This window comes from Ursus arctos, unplaced genomic scaffold, assembly GCF_023065955.2.
Source record: "Ursus arctos isolate Adak ecotype North America unplaced genomic scaffold, UrsArc2.0 scaffold_3, whole genome shotgun sequence".
In the NCBI taxonomy this organism is placed as follows: Eukaryota; Metazoa; Chordata; class Mammalia; order Carnivora; family Ursidae; genus Ursus; species Ursus arctos.
Genome location: NW_026622985.1, coordinates 71,432,621 through 71,455,279, shown reverse-complemented (window position 1 = coordinate 71,455,279; position 22,659 = coordinate 71,432,621). Strand labels below are relative to the sequence as shown.

At 39.6% G+C, this 22,659-nt stretch overlaps 1 long non-coding RNA gene across 1 annotated transcript in view; it reads left to right on the top strand.

Annotated features, from left to right (window-relative positions):
* LOC130542065 (uncharacterized) overlaps positions 1 to 22,659 on the top strand; it is a 75,306-nt gene that overhangs the window by 6,850 nt on the left and 45,797 nt on the right. The window contains exon 2 of the long non-coding RNA XR_008956354.1: positions 1,107 to 1,339. This is a non-coding gene — a long non-coding RNA (uncharacterized LOC130542065). The remainder of the gene's footprint in view (positions 1 to 1,106; positions 1,340 to 22,659) is intronic.

Here is a 22,659-nt window from a genome sequence, read left to right as displayed (position 1 = left end):
TAGTTTTGTTGTTTCAGCCATTAAGTTTGTGGTAATTGTTTTTTTTTTTTAAAGATTTTATTTATTTATTCAACACAGAGAGAGACAGCCAGCGAGAGAGGGAACACAAGCAGGGAGAGTGGGAGAGGAAGAAGCAGGCTCCCAGCGGAGCAGGGAGCCTGATGTGGGGCTCGATCCCAGGCTTCTGGGATCACACCCTGAGCCAAAGGCAGATGCTTAATGACTGAGCCACCCAGGCGCCCCGCTTGTGATAATTGTTTTATCAGCAATACAAACTAATGGAGATAGTCAATGTCTTAATTTATTATCTTCCTGGATTTTGACTAAAGAAAGTCATTTGGAAAATCACTTGTACTATATCTTAGATTTGGAGCATATTTGATTTTGGAGCACTTAAAATAAACAACTTAAGTACTGTTGTTCATGACCATCTTTCTCTGTGGTACAAAGTCCTTCTAAATTCTGAACTTCTTCCCAGAATTTCCTCCATAGTGGAATTAAGTAAAACATGGGTTTCTTCAACCCAAATTACTGTTTACTTCATGTGTGTGTTTCTGACTTACACTGTCATTACTGTAAGGTGGAGGACAAGGAGTAGTACGTGTTCAACCTTTACTGAAATCTTAAGTGTTCTTGATCAAGCACTCACAGTCCTCTCAGCCTCCATCTCTCCTGTGAACGTGGCCCATGGTTCTAGTTTCTTTGAGATTTATTTTGGCCAAAGTCATTTTGTTAGTAGATCACAGGGCTGGTTTTTGAACCTAGGCAGTCAAGCGCCACTTAGGAACTTAGGTATTACCATAATGCCCATTTTGACCAGCTTTGAGATGTGATTCCTCCATTTTTCTGAATTTAATAATTTGTACCATGAATAACAAAAAAACAAAAAAGTCAGGTTAGACTTCAGTAGTATGTGTGTTGTTTCTTCCCTTTCTTCCTTCCTTCCTATTGTTGGCATTTCAGTCCAGAATGGCAGAAACATTTTCCAAGTCATTACCCCATGTGATAATAACTCATGTAATGGGATTTTTCACGCATAAAAATAATAGAAAATAAAGAATCATCTGCCTTTTTTTTTTTAAAGATTTTATTTATTTATTTGACAGAGAGCCAGCCAGCGAGAGAGGGAACACAGCAGGTGGAGTGGGAGAGGAAGAAGCAGGCTCCCAGCGGAGGAGCCTGATGTGGGGCTCGATCTCAGGACCCCGGGATCACGCCCTGAGCCGAAGGCAGACGCTTAACGACTGAGCCACCCAGGCGTCCCAAGAATCATCTGCCTTTTAACATACACATCAGAAACTAAAAAACCACAGACATATCATAATGCACTGGATGAAAGGTAATCATCAACAGAGAGTTTCTTAGAAACAAAGCGTGGTAATTCAAATTAAACGCACCTCTTTGTCAGGGATATTAATCATTGTTTTTTGGGTATTCAACATCAGAAGGTCTGAGATAGAGCTCAGTATATCAGGTACTTTTTTTTGCCCTGGTCTTTCTTTCAGCAAGAGAGCACCAGTCTCTCTTATAACTATGTCAGGCTTTGGAGCTATAGAGAATGCACTCTTGTGGTTATACCAGTTGCAGCAAGAGCAAGTTCGTAAAGGAGCCATACTATTGAGGCTACTGGTGGCCTCAGCTTCAGTCTGTGTAGTTTGGCAGTGGAGTCCACAGGATCCTAACTGACCCAGCCTTGCTGTGTGTTCAGCACATGCTGCGTGGCTATGTAACTTCTGAATCTTATTCTCCAGCCTGTCTCGCAATTATGGAGCTACTGAATATCTTTTAATAACCCTTTCCTGGTTAAATCAGCTCAAGTGGATTTCTGGTTTCAAACTGACAACTAAGAATTCTGACTGAAATGTCCTAGCAGTAAGCTCCAGTGATCTGCAAACATTTTTTGCTTATTTCTTCTACATTTTTGAAGAAGTTTATTTTTTTAGTAATCTCTACACCCAATGTGGGGCGTGAAGCAATGACCCTGAGTTCAAGATTCCCATGCTCCATTGACTGAGCTAGTCAGGCACCCATCTTCTACATTTTCTTAAACTAAAAATCTTTTTAACAAACCTCTTTATACAAGCTCACTTTAAAACTCTCAAGTTTTTGTATCATAAGTTTATTAATTACAAAGAATGTTATTTCTGCTACATAGTATTTTGTGTATGGGCTTTAAATATATTTTCATTAAAACCTTGGCACTGCAGATTTGACTTGTAAGTTTATGGCAAAAGCCCATTATCAGACCCATGAGCTGACTTTTGTTTTTCAATTTAAATAAATATGTTACCATGAATTCTGTGAGAACTGAATATCCCTGCATATCCTTTCTCGGTGTGTTATGGATATAAAGTCCCAGTCACTCTACCTGCACCAATTTTATGTCCCTTTTAACTCAATTTCTAGATGCATAGGTGCATTAATAACCGTTTTCCAGTTCTCTCAAAACTATTGCAGTGTGCTCCAGTGACTTTCACTTGTTGATACATTGCATTTCTGTGTTCGAGGGCTTTTTCTGGAACCCTGTCTATGTAGTGGTAGGTTGGAAACGCTAGGGACTTAGCACCCCCAGGGAGCAGTCTTCAGTCAGTGACTGACAAGGTGGATTTATAAATACCTAGGCCCCTTTATCAAGGTGGAATAATCCAGTTGGGATCTCTTCAGTCATTCGGTACAGTAGCTGTGTTAATAGGGCCCCTTTCATTGTGACACTTTTCTACCTCCTTACTGGGTTTCCCTAAATAAACTACTCGCATTTGAATTCTTGCCTGCGGACCTGCATCTGGGAGAACCCCAACTGAGCGATCATAAATACTTCTTCCTTTCAAAGGGGTCTATATCTTACTTGAGTTTGAGAATAACTGTAGCCTAACCGCAGCCCTTGTCATCTGATTTCACCTGATCACCTTTTACATGATACAAAGGGCAGGGTGGGGCTTCTAGGCAGGCCTCTTGAAATAACCCTAGGTAAACTCTTACCACTGCCACCAAAGTTGGTCTGAAGTGGGATGTTTACTCAAAAATGAAATTCCTGTGTGTGGTACCTTAACTAGGCTGCTGCACTGAACTTCAGTTATACTCGGCGAGGTAGCAAGAAATGAATGCAGAAATTACTCCGTTATCTGACTATGACATAGGGAAACTTAATGGTGTTAGAATAGACTCTGACTTTGGAATGTTCCTTAATCAAGTCTGAAGTGGTATAAAAGGCAGAGAGTGAGCCCACAGTTCAGTGCTGCTCTGACCTGCTGATTCCTTCCTCTGGGAGGGTGAGATCCCCAGACTGTGGGTGTGCCTCATGGTTGCCACCGTGACTAATCTATGTCCTAATCTCATGTATATCCTTTGCTCCATTTGCTTACTGGTTCAAAAGCAAAGTGAAAGCACCATTGCATGAATCGGAGTGGCCATTCTGACCCATCCCCAAACACTGTCCAGCCTGTGGTCTGGCCATAGGTAGGCGCCACCAGTAAACCTGTGCATCTCCCAAATATTGGGCTCTAAAGGTAAATATTTGGCAAATCTAAGCTCACCTTCCTCTTCAATACCACAGTGAAGTAGTTACGACATTCAGAAGCCTGAGCCACACTCACAGGTTGGGGATTTGGTGGTGGAAATGAAGGTCTGAACCAGCCGTGCCTCTTTCCTGGATTAACTGGGTGTGGATGTTGAGTTTGCAAAGGCTTCTCCAGTTTTCCTCAGATCATACTGGGAGGCTCAGTTAGTTAGGTGTCTGTCTCCCGATTTTGGCTCAGATCATGATCTCAAGGTCATGGGATCAAGCCCCACATTGGGCTCCATGCTCAGTGTGAAGTCTGCTTGTCCCTCTCCCTATGCTCCTTTCCCCGCTGTGCTCACTCGCTCTCTTGAATAAATAAATAAACAAACAAATAAAATCGTTAAAAACAATACAAATCATATTAAGATGGTGATAGTGCACTATACCTTTCTGTGAGCCTGGCCTTGTTGTATTCCCTCTCTGAGTCCTGGGCTCTCTTTACAGACCTTTCTATTTAGAAGAATGTCTTAGGACAGAGTCTCCAGAAGCACAACTTGAAGCAAAGATTTCTATGTTAATGGTTTATTAAAGAAGTGTTCCCAAGAGGAATCAGTAAGGAAGCAAGGGAGGCAGGAGAGGAGAGGAGAGAAAATGCAGTTTGCAGGCTAGTTCTCACCCAAGGTAGTTTCGGTCACACCCCACAGGAAATGATGGTGTGTGTTTTGACACTGTATAGTTTTGTCTTCATTGGAGGCAAGGGACCTCGGCTTCTACAACTCCCTGCCAGTCCTTAGGAAGGGCTGCCTGGGGTCGGGGCAGCAGACTTCCAACTCAGTGTAAGTGAGGCAAAACCCAACCAACCCAAGGGTAGGCAGTATCCTGGAAAATAGTGCAGGTCCTGACCTCTGGAAGTAAGCACATGAGAAGTCAGGAGAGAGGTGCCCAGAAACGATGAAAGCAGTCCCGGGCATCTGAGTGGAGCACCGAGAGTGTCCACTTTGGCAGGCGATTTAAGTTTTTTGTCCATTTAAGTTTTTGGACTATCTGAAATGGGAAAATATTAGGATCAGAAGATAATTACAATTGGGTAAAAGAAATTTAAGAAATTTGTTTCCACTTCTTGTTAACAAGGTATACAGCCCCCAAATACATTCATTTGTGATTAAGGCCATCTTCTGTTACATGGTCAGGGATTATAATGAAAAAGGATTTGTAGAGAGAATTATGCACTGTATAGAATAAATCTTTTTGTGACGTCATTAACAAAGCCTTATATCGTCTGAAGCAGTTGTTGGCACACTTTATCATTGGACTGCTCTTTAAAATATATGTAATCCATGTTTGCTCAGGAGTTATCATAGCTGAGGGCACGGAGGAAATCATAACAGTTATAACTCAGATTTCTCTAGTTCATGCTTAATCTGTCTCATGCAGGATTTTCATCTCCCATTCAAAGTCTTTTTGGTCATTCTGGGAGTCCATCTAGGGTGCTTTGCAATAACTCACCAGGAGTCTTTCTTTTATGATCGTGGAGGCTTGAGAATTTTCTTCACGGTGATCCTTTCATGCCTGCAGTGACAAGATGAATGTCTCTGGAAGACTGGAAGAAAAGGGGGTTTTCTCCCAAAACTTCTAGAGCTTCAGATTGTCAAGGTTGCCAAAATGATAGTCTGTTCTCATATTTTTCCTGAGCTAAAGCTGTACTGTATTCAAATTGTAAGGGTCTCTGTAGCATAGCTTGATACTGGTTTCTGAAGGAGGGCTGCATGTGTACCCGAGTCTCAGAGAATCTTTGTAAAAACAACTCTTTCTTGCTTCTGTCTGTACCCACCTCCATGCTCCCAGATTTTAGACATTACCATGGGGAGGGGTGAAGAGAAAATTGTCTTCATCGTCTTTTTCCATCCTATACAAATGAACTTATGCAAATAGATGATTGCAAACACTTGAGAAATTCCCAGTCTACCTGAATTCTGGTAGTTGATACAACTTTATCTTCAGTGTGTCTTTTCCTGACACCCCTCCAAAGAAACATACACACACCCACGCACGCACACACACACACTCCAGAAAACCTCTCTGTAAACATTATTTTACAGTGGGATTTAACTTGTCCTACTCATTTATTTAAAATTCCTTGATGAAAGTTTGATATGCCAAAAAAAAGAACCCCAAAAGTTATTTGATACGTAGTATCAAATGAGTAAAACCGTTTTCATAAGACGTTTACCATTCTTCTGGTGGATATAGATGGATTCGTAGATAATATACATACATACATACATACAAACAAACAAGGATGAAAGGTTTTTGGTTAAAGAGCCCACTTAAGATCACACAAATACTTGATTTTGAACTACACCAGATCTCAGACCTCCTGCGCACAATACTTCCTCCAGTGTTCCAGATTATCTCCCTACATTGGCTGAGAGTCTTTTGGTTGCAAGTAATGGAAAATGTGAACAAAAGTGGATTAAGCAAAAAAAAAAAAAAAAAAAGGTAAGATATTTATAGGTTCATATAACTGAATTGTCCACAGACTGTTCTAATTTCAGGCTTTCAGGGAGTCTTGATTCATAGGTTCATGATGCTATCAAGACTCCAACTCCATTTTGATTCCTACAGCTCTGTCTTCCTCCAGGTGCTGGACTCATTTTTATGCTAGCGCCCCTCATGGTAGCATTAATGGGCCTCACATTGTTCAGGTCAAGTCCCTAAAGCTCTCACAGAAGAGAAAGGGAATTTCAGAGGACTCCTTATGAAGTCACATTTCATTGGTCAAAATGTGATACATGCCCATCCCTGCACCGGTCAGCGTGGTCATGTGCAGGATGCCCTGCTGGACTTACCCTGGGGGCGGGACCTATGCTCAAACCACATGGCTGCCTTGTACTGGAATGGGTGAGTTCTGTGATAGAAAATGTTTGGACAAAAGAGAAAGTGAATCCTGAGGAAGCAGCCAGCAAATATCCACTTTTCCCTAAGAGCTATTTGAAACTAATGCAACAAAGCTCCAAAGCTCTAAGTAGCTCATAAATTCAGTTATGTTGAGTTGAATCATGTTTCCTATATGTAATACCTATAGTATCTAAAATGTTATTAAAATGTCTATTTTTTTTCCTTTTGCATTTGCTTGAGGTTTTTAATGTAACCATGAATCTAAGTTTGGAAGTAAAGATTTAAACATATATGGCATTTACAATTGCTGTCCCTCGTGAGAAGTCCTAAAAATCTTACAGCTTAGTATACATTTATCTTTTCTAGGGACACATGGTCACAAAATTTCTGGACAGAGTATAACCTGGGACCACTGCTAATTCAGGACAGAGAAGTTTTTCTGAGGCTTTTCCTCCTATGTTGTCTGCACCTAATCAGCTCCTCTATACCTTTTCTAAAGATTTATTTATTTGAGAAAAAGAGCGAGTGAGAGAGAGATTGAGTGCACAAGCCAGGGGGAGAGGCGGAGGGGGAGGGAGAAGCAGGCTCCCCCTGAGCAGGGAGCCTAATGTGGGGCTCCTGGGATCATGACCTGAGCTGAAGGCAGAAGCTTAACCAACTGAGCCACCCAGGAGCCCCTCCGCTACACATTTTCAAAGAGCCTCCGGAAATATACTCTCTGTACCTTTCCCAATAAACCCCCATAATTCCTTATTCTGTTTTCCTTAATAATTACTTTCAAACGTTTTTCCATGTCTTTGGGTGCAGTACACATTGAATAGAATGAGCTGTGCAAAATAAACATTTTGTTGTAGGTCCAAAAGAACTATACCTTTTTATGTCTGAGAAAATATTTTAAAACTTACCACCTATACAGCAATAAATCATCTAATGATAGCCCTTTAGTGCACCATTAGAACTCTTCTAGAATTTCATGAAAGACCTGCCAGATTATTTCCATGGAAATTGGTCTCATTTTAGAGATATTATCCTAAGGAACGTTCCATATTGTTAAAAAAACAAAATTCAACTGAGTAAGTTTGAAGATCTAATTGGCCTTATTCAGTGATTCATGAATCGGGCAGTATCCCATCTGAGTTGCACAAAATAGAAAGTTTTTATAGGCAGGAGGGTGAGACAAAGTCAAAAGAGTGTATTATTTCAGGTAAAGTTACCTTCCCTTCCGGGAAGGGGGTCTTATCAGGCAGATTACCTCACTAGTGCAGACCGTGAAATTCCAGACTGCTTTAAAATTCCCCTCCTGGAAGAGGCTGAAGCAGCAGTTAGACTAGATATTAAGCTGGTGGGGCTTAGCAAGTGACTCCAGTTGGGGCTTATTGTTTCTTTTTAACAATATAAACAATTCATACTTTCTACACTTTTTAGAAGTTTTTTAAAAACGTTGAACTAGCATTCATGTCAGGGTATGGTGAATCAGCAGTGCTGACATTCTGCGTAGGCTGTGTTAGACCTTACATAAGGGACAAAACAATAGTCATATTTTAGGAGCTGTGATAGTGGTGGCATACATCGATGTATAGTAGTAGTGAAGCAAATTATTAAAACATTTTTATTCTTATTATTTTTACTTATGTCAAATATAGCCTGAGTTGCTAATTAATGGTAGTAATGTAAAATTTCTTTTACAAATAAATTTAGATAACAATGCGAGTTTATTTGAAGAAAAGTAAAATAATGAAATTATATATCATTATATTTATATATATATTGAGGTGTCCTCACATGAAGATGATACAGGTATGACTGAAATTCAGGGAATGTTGACTTTGCCCTTCAGCATGTGCTAATGGACTTGTAAATAAAATGAAATGTTATCTTCTGTATGGAGGTGATCCTAGATTCCTCAAAGAGCTCAGAAAGTTAAACAGTTACAAGTGTAGTGCATTCAGTGCAAAGAAAAGCAGAATCCGCTTAGGGAGATTATTATTTATCCTTACATCTGTATAAGCTGATTTCTCCTTGGCAGAAAGGTATTAACACTGTGAGGAATGGCTATGTACCTTAGAAGTAGGATGTTTAGAAATAAGGGTGCAGAGGAAGGAAATTTGCAAGAGAAGCCCTCACCTAGAGAAAGGATGTTCTGTGAGGCTGGTTTAAGAAGCCACTTGACAAGAATATTGCTACTGTCACATGGAAGCCAGATTTCATTACACATTCCAGTAATCTAAGTCCTTGTTCTGCTTGCTCATTTCCCAAACACCCCTGTGATAATTGGGCTCAGTGGTCAGACTGCTATATCTAGACTGCTTGGCAATTACATTCCTTATAAATAAGTAAAGTGGCTCAAATAGCAAGTCTGTGATGAGCTTTGTTAGTGGGATCAGCTTCTTGAGAAGCTAATTATATTCACATTGATGAGATTAAGTTTCTGAATCTGAAAGGTTGAGGCCTGATCCTGGACTGGGTGATTGCATGAACATACGTGCTTACTTTGCGGGGATCTGCATGAACTGCACATCCAGCAAATCCCGACGTCTCAAGGCTCACCTTTCCTAACTTTTTCAACTATACTGTTCTTGTTATTGTAATTTGAACCAAGTTCTTAATGTTATTTTATGCCATATTAACATGTGAGATAGTTTGCAGATATTCTCTTAAGGAAAAAAGATATTAATTTCTGTCTCTTATTTTTGAAAATGTAAGGACTCAATGTTTTGCAAAAAAATGTTGAATTATTTGAGTACCCACCTGCCTGAAATTGAAGCATCAGAACATTAAATATTTCTCATTCAAACTGCTATATATCTTTCTCTTTTCTTCATTGCCAGCTTTTTTGAATGAGCCATTTGCTTCCACTGCCTCCACTTCTTTGATGCCAAGTCTCCCCTCTCCACCCCCTACCATCTGGCTCCCACCTCCATTATTCTGCTGAAACTCTGTTAGGTTTCTGACTGATAATAGAGCTTCTTAATCTTCTTTTCACTTGACTTGTCTGCAGAGTTGGATGGTCTGTTTTCTGCCATTCTTTTGAAAACATACCTCCTTCCTTTTCTGATGTCCAAGACCTACTGGCTCCTCTTAATTTTTCTTGTGACAGTGCATACCCCTTTCTCTCTTCCGGTGTATTTTACCGCAAGCTTTTTTTAAAAAAGAAATGTAATGTGGCAAATGAAACTAATCTCCTATTCTCTCCCTCCAATCTATTCTCCTATTCTGAATTTGAATTATCATTGATCTACTGTTCTGCATTTGTGTATCCACATACAGTGTATTTTATGTTGTAAAATTTCACATATACAGAATCATACCATCCTTTGTAGCTTGCTTTTACTGAACATTATTTGAGATTTACCTATTTTTGGTATATCTAGATTCAGTTAATTCATTTTAATTTCTCTGTAATCTTTTGTTTATAAATTAATGACAGTTTTAACTGCCCTTTAAATACAGACTTTTTAGATGAAGACTTGATTGTTTAGAGCAGTTTTAGGTTTACAGCAAAACTGAGGGGAACATACAGAGATTTCTCATATACTCTCTACTCCCACACTTGCATAACCTCCCTCATTATCAACATCCGCACCAAAGTTGCATTTGTTACAATTGATGAACCTATATTGACACATCATAATCACCCAAAATCCATAGTTTACATTACAGTTCACTTTTGGTGTTGTAAGTACTATGAGTTTGGACAGATGTATACTGACCTGTATCTACCATACCTCTCATGTAGAATAGTTTCACTGCCCTAAAAATCCTCTGTGTTCTGCCTATTCGTTCCTTCCTCTCCCACCAACCGTGGGCAGCCACTGTCCTTTTTATTGCCTCCATAGTTTTGTCTTTGCCAGAATGTTATAGTTGGAATCATATAGTATATAGCCTTTTCAGACTGGCTTCTTTCCCTCAGTAACATGCATTTAAGGTTCCTCCATGTCTTTGTTGGTTTCATATCTCATTCTGATTTAGTGCTAAATAATACTCCATTTTCTGAGTGTACAACACCTTGCTTATCCATTCACCTACTGAAGGGCATACTGCTTCCAAGTTTTGGCAGTTACGAATAAAGCTGCTATAAACATATGTGTGCAAATTTTTGTGTGGGCCTAAGTTCTCAACTACTGAATACAAAGTTTTAAGAGACTTTGTTGTTATTTTGTATTTTTTAAAGGGATTTCATCTATTCCCATCGCACCAGCTCCCAATTATAGACCACTGACCTCCATAACTCCATTAGCCTTAGAGATCATGTTGGGGATGATTTCAGTATGCTCCATGTATATATTTTTTGTAGGTATTGAACATGTCTAAATTGCCCGTTGTTATTATTCTTAGGAACTTTCATTTCTCTCACCCCTTTTCAGTACCCTTGAAAATACTACCACTCTCCCAGTCACTGAAAATAGAAAACGTGGGGTTACTTCTTATAACCTATTTCTGTCTTGTTTTTTCTCCTATCGAATTGTTTATCTAATCCTGATTCTATACACAAAATGTCTCTGTTTCGTTTCTTTTCTATGTCTACTTCCATTGGCGTAGACTAAACCTTCATTATTCTTACTGAACTAAAAATTTCCTTCCAGATATTTGCCATGCACCTGATTTTCCCCCATTACTATTTATCCTTCATCATGCTGCCAGAGTTATCTTTCTAAAAAAGAGCTGATAAATTCTCTAGAAAGGGATAGTAAATATTTTAGGCTTTGTGGATTATGTGGTCTCTGGGGCAACTATTAATCCCTGCCATTGTAATACACTAGTCACGGACAAGAATACATAAATGACTAGGTATGGGTGTGTTCCAGTAAAACTTTGTTTATAAAAATAGTAAGCTAGATTTGGCCCAGGGCTGTAGTTTGCTGACCCCTATCCTACATCATGTATCTCCCACCAAAGTCTTTCCATTTTCTACAGAAAATAACATTCACCAGCCTTCTAAATCCGGCATTACTAACTTACCCACTTAGGGTCAGTTACCTCAAACTGAAGTTTCCACCTATAGTCTCATATGTTCTTTGATATCTCTTGATTTGATGGCGACGGGAAAGATGTTTCGGTGGCAGATGGGCTTGGGGATTTGGTTATGGGAGGATGAGAATGCTTCCATCGGATAATTCATATTCTCAGTAAATGATGGGCAAGGATACCTGCTGAGAGATAAAGGTGGACAAGGCAGAGTAGAAGATCAAAGAAAGAGGATCCAGATCAATATGATCATTCTGGGGAGCAGAAACGTAAAATTATTGGAGAACTGTAGCAAGATTTCTGGGTCATATCAAGATTCAAACTGTGGCCTGAGATTATAACTTTAAAGTGAAACTAGTTACGTGATTACATAATCTGTGGTCACTAACACTCCTGTGTAAACGAGGAGAAAGTGTGAAGCCAGAGGAGTTCATACATGGATTGGGGTTTTGTAGTGTGAGCTAGGTTGAGGGAGAGAAGGAACTGAGAGTTGAAGTATTTGCAAAGGGGCATCATGTTGATGATAATGGTATATGTGCCAAACACTATGGGAAGTGACGACAGGAGGGGACCGATGGATAATAAGAAAGTAGGGGAATGAGAGGATCAGATGTCCCCACATCATTGAAGAACTGTGTGGTCGTATGGAAGTACTTGTGCCCACTGAATATGTAGGAAGCTGCCATAGTTAAATGTTTCAATAGGAAATTTTTTTAAAAGGTTTGCATTTTTTAAGAGATGTAAAGGTCCAGGGTGTGACCATAAAATGAGTGACTGAAGTGGAAAAGAAAAATGTCAGTGGAATATGGAAATCAAGAAACTGAGAAGCTGGGTCTTCTTGATGGATCATCCATTTAGGTATTGAAATCACCCAGGATAAAGAAAGGAAACCGGAATGGAAGACTGCCAGGAACAGAAGGCTAGTGAAGGCGGAGATAGGGCTAAGAGATTGGGAAGAGCATATAAGAAGGTGTAGGAAATAGTGATCTATCCAAATGACATTAGCATGGAAAGAGCAGTGATTTTGCAGGAGGGAAGGGGTGAAATAATTTGGAAGCAGCAAGGGGGAGCAAGGAGTACGCCTACCTCAATCAACTCAATGTAATCAACTCCTGGTCCTAATGTTTGTTCAGGGCCCAGGCAGGGCCTTCCTTTCAAGTAAAGCAAGGAGTTGAAGGGAATAAATATTTGAAGAACAAGGAATCGCTTATTCAGATTGGGGTCACAGGAGACACTGGAAGGGTTTGTTTGGGAAGAGAGGGAAGTGGAGAGGATATATAGCTTGTGGATTAAGTTTGTGAGAAAAAGAATGACTTGGCCTGGGACTCCTGCAAATTAGTGAAGCATGATGGCAGCAGTCCCGAGAGGCTCACCTCGTAATCCTCTTGGTGATTTGTTGGCCTTGGGATTAGTGGTTATTCTTTCAGTAACTGAAAGTTCTAGATTCATCTGCTACAGTGAGCTCAATTAGAGTGGGCGAGGCTCTAAACCTCTCAAAACCTCAGTTTTTCCATCTATGCCATGAGGAATTGGTTTAAATAATCTCTTGGACCTCAGGCATTTTAAATATCTGAGAGTAAAGAAATAGGGTCACGGCACACTTGAGTTTGCAGTATGAGAAATAAGTATTTATCTTGCAAATCAATGATTTATCAAGAGTTAATATTAGAAAGAAAGAGATATCTGAGAGTTTAGACATATGCCTCATTTGGCTTCAAAGTATGTTAATAATTTCAACAAAACAGAGATATGTGACAGAACAGTCTAGCATATTTTAGAGATATTTGGTAATGCCTTCCTGCTAAAGCAAATATACTTTGTTAACTCACAAACATGAAATAGTAAAAAATTTATGATATCTCAAATGCTAAGTAGTAATTAAAGTTGAAAGTGATTTGCCAATCCTTATCTCTCACCCTCTTTCCATTCTGTTCCCCTCCCCATTCAGTTTATATCAGTTAACTGTATTATTGTTATTATAACAGTAGAATAATACATGAATGAGATACTTGAAAGTATACAGCCATAATTGGTGAAGGCAGTGAATTAGTGAGGAGGTTCATTCAATCAAGAATGAAAATGCTTCACAAGTTTTTAATAGACTAATTTCCTACTAACCTACTTAGTTGAATTGGTGGATCAGTTCAGTCAACTCTGTAACCACACTAATAGCCTACTGGTTAAAAACTTCATTTCAGTCCAAATTGTGGAACAACGTTGGGTCCAATCAGATGATGGATCTTCTCAGCTGAGGGGTTTGTCCTGATGTCTTGATTTTAGCTGAGTTTGGTGTCCAGGTAGGTGTTTTGTTGAATGGCTAAGACTCTCTTCAGAGAAATAGGTCTTTAAGCGAAAAAAGCAGCAAAGTTTGAGCTTTGTTGGGAAGGGACATTGGATGAAATCAAAGCGGGGGTAATGTCGACATTACATATCCCTTATATGCAAATAAAAATGCTGTATATTGGAACTAAAACCTTATACATGTGAATTAATTTCACTCAGAGACAGAATGTTAAAAATTGGAATGTGTATATGTGTAAAGTGGTATAGAGGTTTCTTTATCTTATGATATTGAATGGAATTTAAATGTTTGTATTTGAGAAATACGGTTTATTTCATACTAGATATTGCAATTACAATTTGGGTAATTGGCCACTAGATGGCAGGACTCATATGTATGTGGGTCAGAAGACACTATAAACGGGCATTCTGTAGGCATAGATAATTTAAAAAGTCAACACGTGCAATTCCTTGTTTAAGTGCACAGGTTAAGCAAATACTTATATGTTAGAATTTTTGTAAATGCTGGAGACACAAAAATGAATGTTACATGACCTATGTCACCAAAGAGATGATAATTAGAGATAGGTGTGAGGTCTTTTTGTTTTTTAAAGCACTAATAGATTGTGATAAACACTATTCTTACAGATTTTTTATTTCAAAGTATAATTGGAACATAGGGACTATTAAAATTCTACCTGTGATGATGATGTTGAGACAAGCAAGGAGTTCTTGGAAAGTTATAGAGAATATAAAAGTCTGAGGAGGAGCTTGTCTTCTAAAAAACAAAACAAAAAACATTATCTAAAACAAAAAGTACAAAAATAACTCATCTTTTACTGTTATGGATAAAGTGACAATGTAAAATTTAAAAGATTAAAAAGGAAACAAATTCCTTTTATTTTTAAGATTTTATTTATTTATTTGTCAGAGAAAGAGCACAAGCAGGGGAAGCAGCAGACAGAGGGAGAAGCAGGCTCCCCGCTGAGCAAGGTGCCCGTTCTGGACTTGATCCCAGGACCCTGGGATCATGACCTGAGCCAAAGGCAGATGCTTAACTGACTGAGCCACCCAGGCGTCCCAAAAAATGAAACTAATTCCTATGTAATCTTTACTTCTAATCCAGTGGTTCACAGCCAAGGACAGTTTGCCTCCCACAGCACATCTGGCAAAGTCTGGAGACATTAAAAAAAATTTTTTTTAAAGTAATCTCTGCTCCCAGTGGGCAGCTTGAACTCACAACCCCAAGGTCAAGAGTCACACACTGTACCAACTGACCCAACTAGGCACCCCCATCTGGAGACATTTTTGGTTGTCACATTTGGGGAGAGGGTGCTGCTGGCATCAAGAATGTGAAGGTCAGGGATGCTGCTGAACAGCCTGGTATGGACAGAACAGGCCTCCACGGGAGAAAAATTACCTGGCCCAACGTCCACAGCACCAAGGTATTGTAAATATAGGTAAATGAATCTAGAGGTTTAAACTTGGACAAGAGAACACAGGTAAAATTTAGCATTTTGGAACTTGAAAACTAATTTTTGTCTCAAGATCAGGAGCAGATGTGGTTTGGTGTTTGGGAGAGAAAGGCTGGAAACAGCACCTTGGATTAAAGATATTTGGGCAACCTCACGCAACGGCTTTCCAATATGTATGTACAGTTGGAGCTAGGACGACACAGGCTTGATTTTGCCTTGGCTAATGAGGGTTAGAGGGCGGAGTGGCCAGAATCAGCACTGTGGAACACGCAGACCAGGGTTTGGATCTCAGCTTTGGCATTTATTAGCTGGGTGACTCATCTTACTTTCTAAGTTTCCATTCCTTTAAAATGGGGAAACTTGTTGAGAGGATTAGAAATGTATGTTAAATACCTAGAATATAAAAGTGCTGCATAAATGGTATTTAACATTATTGAGATATTGTTAAGAGTCCAGTTATATCTCCCCTTCCACAGTTGTCTTTGAAAATTAGTCAGAATACAACTGTATGTCATAACATTGAAAATAGAAAAACATATGAATTGTGGGATGGGGAGAGGAAAAGTAAATGACAAAACACAGAACTTTTGCAAGACATCATTGGGAGAAGTATTGAAAGCTGAGTCAGAATCACCAAGCTCTCTGAACAGTATTGTTATCTGTCAAGGAGAAAATAGCTAATATTTCCATGAGGAGGCGCGGGGGCTCGGGGGTGGGGGTAGGGGAAGATGATGCTGTGATTAGCCAAACACAGCCTGGCTAAATCCAACCGTGCTGTTCCTTCACCTACACAGCTGAAGGGAATGAAGCCCACAACGGTGCTGACTGTTCTCACTAGCTGTCACTACCACTGTTCCAAAGTAGGTGACGCTGCCCTGCAGCGATACTGTGTATACCCAGTCCATACTTTCCTTGTCCTTGACTTCATGCGTTCTGAACTTCAAAGCTCCAAAGCCTTCTCCACCATAATCACTCTTAGCTGATGATCTTGGTTCCTATTTCATTGGCAAAATAGAAGCCTTCATAGGAGAACTTTCATGGACTGTCACACTTCATCTACTCACCTTCTGTGTCCATTCATTCTCCCTTTCTCAATTACTAAGAATGCCCTTGAATTGTCTGTACTCTTAGCTAAGGCCAACCTCTCACTGATATACTATATTCCATCACTTTTCACCACTAAAGTCATGATTTCAGTAATTCTCACCCATTCTCTTGGATCATAATTATTCCCTCTCTTTTGGATCATTCCTATCACCATACCAACTGCTGTTATTTCTCTCATTAATTTTTTTTAACTGTGCCAGCTTCATTTTGCTTCTTTTCTATAAAACAAAACTTTTTAGATTCCTCTATATTGACCGGCTGACTTTCTCTGCTTCCATTTTCTCTTGAACTCATTGCATTAGGCTTTCACCATCACTGCTCCACAAAAACTGTGCTTTTCACCAGGGCAATTTGTATTGCTAAATTCAATAACCAGCTCTCATGCCTCATCTTCCCTGAACTATTAGCAGCATTTGATACGGTCAGTTACATTTTCTTCCTTAATACATTTCCTTGGTTTCCTAGCTACCACACCTTGCTGGCTTGCTTTCTGCTTTGCTTTGCTTCTCAATCTCTTGCTTTCCCTCTGTATGCTTCCTCTTCCAATCTCTGTATTTTGGAATGCCCTGTAGTTCTCAGAGTAAGAGCTTTTCCCTTTCTATCTATATTCATTCTCTTCATAATTTTATCCAATGTCATGACTTTAAATATGGTATGCTGATGATTTCCATATTTATATCTCTGGCTTAAACCTCTATCCTGAATTCCAGGCTTGTTGCCTAAATTTCCTCAACCTCTTTAGTTCCATTTCAAAAATAATGTATCTAACACTAAACTCTATATACAAACTCCCAAATTTCCTCATCTCAGTTAATGGAAATGTAATTCTTCATTTGCCGAGGCCTAAACTTTGTAGTAATGCTTAATACCCCCTCTTCTATTAAAAACATCTCACATCTGAAGTGTCAGCAAATTCCATTGTCTGACTCTGTTTTCAGTTATAGCCCAAATCTGTCTAATCAATCCATTTCCCACCCCCTGTGCTATTACCATTCTGAAACAAGCCCTTCTCCTCTCACCTGGTATTGCAGTGATGGGTTGGTTGGTTTTCCTGAGTATTCTTTGGTCCTCTTTCCCATTCTGCTTTTAATACAGAAGCCAGAATAATCCTTTTGAATTTAGATCATATCGCCCCTCTGCTCAGATTCTCCACTGACTTTCGAAAGATCCTGCGTGTTCTAGGCGTCCATTAACTCTTTGACCTTCTTTACTACTATTCCCTTGCTCATCCAGCTCCAGCCACAATGGCCTCATCACTGTTTCGTGAATACTTCAGTAACAGTCTTGCCTCAGGTTCTTTGTACTTGCTGATTTCTCTGCTTTTCCTCTAGATTCCCTTGTGGTTCCCTTTTCCTAAGGGCCTTTACTCAAATGCCATCTTCTCAGTGAGGCTGCCTTTTTGGCCACTCAATCTAAAATTTTAACACCTATTTTTAAACATTTTCTCTATACTCCTTCTCTGCTTTAGTTTTTCTCTTTAAGACTTAACACTCTCTAGATACTATATATTTATATTCTGTGTATTTTTTCTGCTCATTGCCAATCTTCCCTCTCAAGAGGACAGAGATCTTTGTCTGTTTTGTCTATTATTATAATAGCAGTCCCTAGAATAGGGCTTGCCACACACTCAATAAATATTTATTCAGTGAATTTTAAATGACCATTTTGTTGAGTGAACATCAAATGAATCTGGTAACCCTATAACCATCCACACTGGGGAGGAAGGTTAGAGTAGACATGAAAATTTGTCACACGGTAATACTCAGCAGTATAATTTGGCAAAAAATATCAAAAACATTTCCTCTCAGAATCACTAAAATTACTTGAAATCCTTCAGAGCCATAGCTAATGGTCAGGGGTATGATAAGAGTTGCCACATGGCTTGGTGAGGAGTAGGTAAAACTAGGAAAATTCAGTTCTCCTGTGGATATGTCTGGAAAACAAAGTAGTCTTTAGCCCTGTTTGTTTTAAGGTTTCTTGACTGATATCTTAATTGATTGATGTGAATAAAATAAGTAACCCAAAATGTTAGAGCATAAAATAATTTTTTTATGGCTTATAATTCCATGGCTTCCCTGGGCAGTTCTTCCCAACATGGTATTGTCCAGGGTCACGGGGACGGCATCAGGCATCTGAAGGCTTGACCAGGAGCTCAGCCAGACCTCTCAGTTCTATTTTCTTCTATTAGAATAGTCAAAAGTCCAGCCCAGAGACTGTGGAAGGGGAACCGCACATGAAGTGTGATTCATTAACTATCTGCCATGTTGGGTACTTCTATTAGACACCTCCAAAACACTGAATCGCATTCCTTGGGCCTACCTCTGGTTTCATCTGAAACTAAAGTGTATACTTCTGTACAAGCTCGGGCTGACTTTGTACTTCTCACTTCAAGTGAGAGCCAGATTTTTCAGCTTTCTGCCCCAAATCCTTCTCTGATACCAGGGTTCCTGAAAATACAGGTGAGTTAACTTCTAGGACAACCTTATATCAGTGGGAGATGAAAGCTCCAGCCTCTTGTCCCTTGAGAAGGTTTTTCTGGGAAGCATGATGTATGCATCAGGACCCTCAATACATCTTGACAAATTAAGCTCCTTTTGCCCATAGTGAGAACTTTGGTTAAGGACACTTACATTGGATTTTTTCTACTTTTTGAACTCACTTTCCTTGGTTCCTCATTCCTGTGTCTCTGGATCTCCACCCAAATAAACCACCTGCATTCAAGATCTTTCTGACTGTTCTTTTTTGGGGAAACAAACTTAGGCATTTTATCTAATAATGAGAAAAATCCTTTCATGTTTCATTCATTTATTTATTTTTTTAAAGAGTCTATTTATTTATTTGACAGAGACAGAGACAGCCAGCGAGAGAGGGAAAACAAGCAGGGGGAGTGGGAGACAAAGAAGCAGGCTCCCAGTGGAGGATCCCAATGTGGGGCTTGATCCCAGGGCCCTGGGATCACACCCTGAGCTGAAGGCAGACGCTTAACGACCGAACCACCCAGGTCCCCCTCATGTTTCATTTAAAGAACAAAGTTGGGACTTCTGAAAATGGTTGAACCTGTGTCTATGAATTCTAGTCTTTCCATTTCAGTAAAAGAGTTTGTAGTCTAAGGGCTGAAAATGTGTTTCAGTGTATAAAGCTAATTGAAGTGATGGGGAAAGTTTAGTCCTTTGTTAAATGGAAACCAACTGGAGATGATGACTCATTGTGTCTTGGCCTTTCCTGCAAAGAAGTTGGATGGCTCCAGATTTAGAAATAGTGCATTTAAATGTGCATGCAACTCCTTTTTTTCAAGATAGATTAAACCTTACTGGAAAGATAATACTGTCCCATTAGGAGAGGTGACTGTTGTAAAATTTTCCTGTTTTAGGAAAATAAAATATTCAGTGCAAAGCCTTTAAATGTGGTGTATAAGTTAAGAGCTGGCACCTTAATTCAGTAAATAATTCAGTTGTTCAACTGAAAGAAGTTTTTATGCAAACTTTGGAAGAGTTTCAATATGTATATGTGTGTATTTACACTACTAGTTGAATTTATATTTGAAGATCTATATTTGAAGTAATGTACTTGAGTTATATTTCTTTTACAATTAATTTGTATATCATCTTCAAAAATGATTTATAGCTACTTACAATATACATAAATGTGATCAGATAGAATGTATTGGAATTAAAATGAAAGAAGAAAGTGTAACAGGGTGGGGCACAGAGCAGATATATATCCAAATATATGTGCTTCTGTGCTGGTCTTTGTCATCTCTATTCCACTTGGGATGAATATAGAAAAATGCCTGCAGAGGGCTGAAGTTCTCCCCAAAATACAATTAAGATCTTTTCTAGCATACAGATGAACATAAAATGGAATCCAAAAGTTCTGCTCTGTGTAGCATGGCAACGATTGATTTAGGTTGAAAACAATTTAAAGCAGTTATAATCAGATACTTGCTTCAGGTGAAAAAACCTCAAAAATAGAATTCTTGAAAAGCCTCCTTTTAACACCTATGGAATACCTGACCTTGCAAGATGCTGTGTTTGTTCAATGTTCACCAAGATAACTGAGATAACTTGTTGTATTGGTTTATTGTTTATAAATCAGTTAAAAGTTCTGGGACATCCTCCAAAAATAACTATTTTCACATTTAAAAAGTTGGTCAGTAACTCTCTTTTCTGGCAATAATGAGCTTGCAGAACCTGTTGTTTGTTCAAGCTACTCACGATTTGAGATAATAATATAACCGCATCATTAGCCTGTAGAACATTGTTCATCTTTCTGTTCTCTATGGGACTGTGTCCAACTCATCTGAAAGCAGCATCTGATCGTTAAGAATCAAGTTATAAAGAATGGTGTGGGTAATAACTTTGCTTTACCCTTGTGGAAAATTTCAACTCTTCTGTCAAAATCTATTTTTGAGAAATTTAAGGATTGTTTTAGGCTGCTGTTCTAGTTGAAGAATAGCTTGAATTCATTTTGGTATTACATGATTTAAAAAAAAATTAGTATGTTTTACAAGCTATCAATTATCTGGGCAGCCAGCCCCAGGATGACATTCACAAACCCTTAGGACTTTCCAAAATTCCAGTTTTTCCAGGTTGAACCCACAATCTCCTTTTGATGCCAACCCAAGAATGTTGATATTAGTTCTTTTTTGTTTTTTCCTTTTATCCACTCAGCCCTGCCCCCAACCCCCAAAACTGTCATTCCAACTCTAGAACTTTGCTTTTGCTCCAGTTTATGCCATTGTAGTAACAGTGTCTTTAGCTAAACCACTTAACCTTTCCATGTCTCATTCCTCCGCTGAAAGCACCTACCTCATGGGGTTGTGGTGATGAAATGAGTTCGTACACATAAACTATAGAGGAAAAAAATTATTTTTTTCTTCTATCCTCCTAGGCCTTCTGGCTGGGGCCCTGTAAATTGGCTGACAAAAAGATTAACTTGAAAACATTTTCTTAGCATGTGCATTGCATACATGGAGCACTCAGAGATGAGGAACTCAAAGGAGTGGTTAGAATTTGGGGTCTATCTACCTAACTTAGCAGGGGAAGCAATGGGGAAGAGCAATTATGGAAAAGCAAATGGCTTTTTGGAAAGATAAATGGGTCCTTAGAGGTATATATGGGAGATGTGATAGTTTGTGACAACGGGTGTCTGGGTGTGGTGCCGACTTCTTGTCTCCCAGAAGCTATTAGAGTGGCTCCTGGGAGGGGATTTGTGACAACTGAGTTCTTTGGGGAGGCCCTGCTTTTAGGCAAATAAGGGATTTCAAGAACTCAAATGCCTTCGGCTCAAAATAATCCTGTCAAAGTGGCATATTTGAGGATGGCATATCCTGATCCCCTTCAGTGTATAAGACTGTGTAATACTCTTAAAGCATTCCTGACAAATAGCAAACACTCTGAATGCATGGTGCTGTTATTTTGATGATTGCTAGGATGGAATTCTGTTCGAGCATCCATAAGTGAAGGTTTGGGTTGAACTTTGTACCAGCGCCTGTGTCCACTGAGTTAAAGGTGAGGAGGATCTAAGGGCGCCTGGGTGGCTCAGTCAGTTAAGCATCTGACTCTTGGACTCTTGGTTTCGGCTCATGTCATGATCTCCGGGGTCATGGGATCGAGCCCCAAGTCAGGCTCCATGCTCAGCGGGGAGTCTGCTGGAGATTCTCTCTCCCTTTCCATCTCCTTCTGCCCCTCCCCCCTGCTCACACACACTCTCTCTATCTCTCTCAAATAAATAAATCTTTTTTAAAAAAATTTTTTTTAAAAAAGGTTAGGAGGATCTTACTCTCTCACTTCTCCTTCTTCCTTCCTTCAAGATTCTGAACCAGTTGAGAGCAAACGTAAGATAGGAGTGCTGGATGGCACAGAGACAAAGTGGGTGGAAGCCGACCTCTGAGCCCCTGGGGCTGTCTGTACAGTAGGCTCTGGAGGCAGCACAAGCTGCCATGAGCCAAGAACTCTGCAAGGTCCGGGTGCCCTTCTGAGAGTGCACGTTTGCTTTACGTTTTAAAAATTAAAGCCAAAAGTGCTCTGGCTGCCATGGTAGAAGCTGGGCTTTCTTTTTCCAGCCGACGATTGTACTTCTACTCTCCCCCTTGGCTAAGGAAAAATTGGGTATGAACTGATTTGACTTTGTTAACCTGACACTACTCCCCTATTTACTAGTTGGGTATGAGCTAAATCACGTTACAGAAACCTATGTGGCAGAACTGTCCTATGAAGTTGTGATTCATGTTTCCTCTTTCATTCTAAGGTTAAATCTGAATGTCAGTTCCTTACTCCTGCTGGTGCTGGGCAAGTAGATGCGGGCCTCGGTCCTTGCGTGTGGGATCTTGCAGACCTGCCAACGATGGGAGGGTGCAGGCTCACACAGAGGATCAGCTCCACCAGGGGTTCACGGAGTTCGTTAAGTTACAACACACACATACAGAGCAAACCA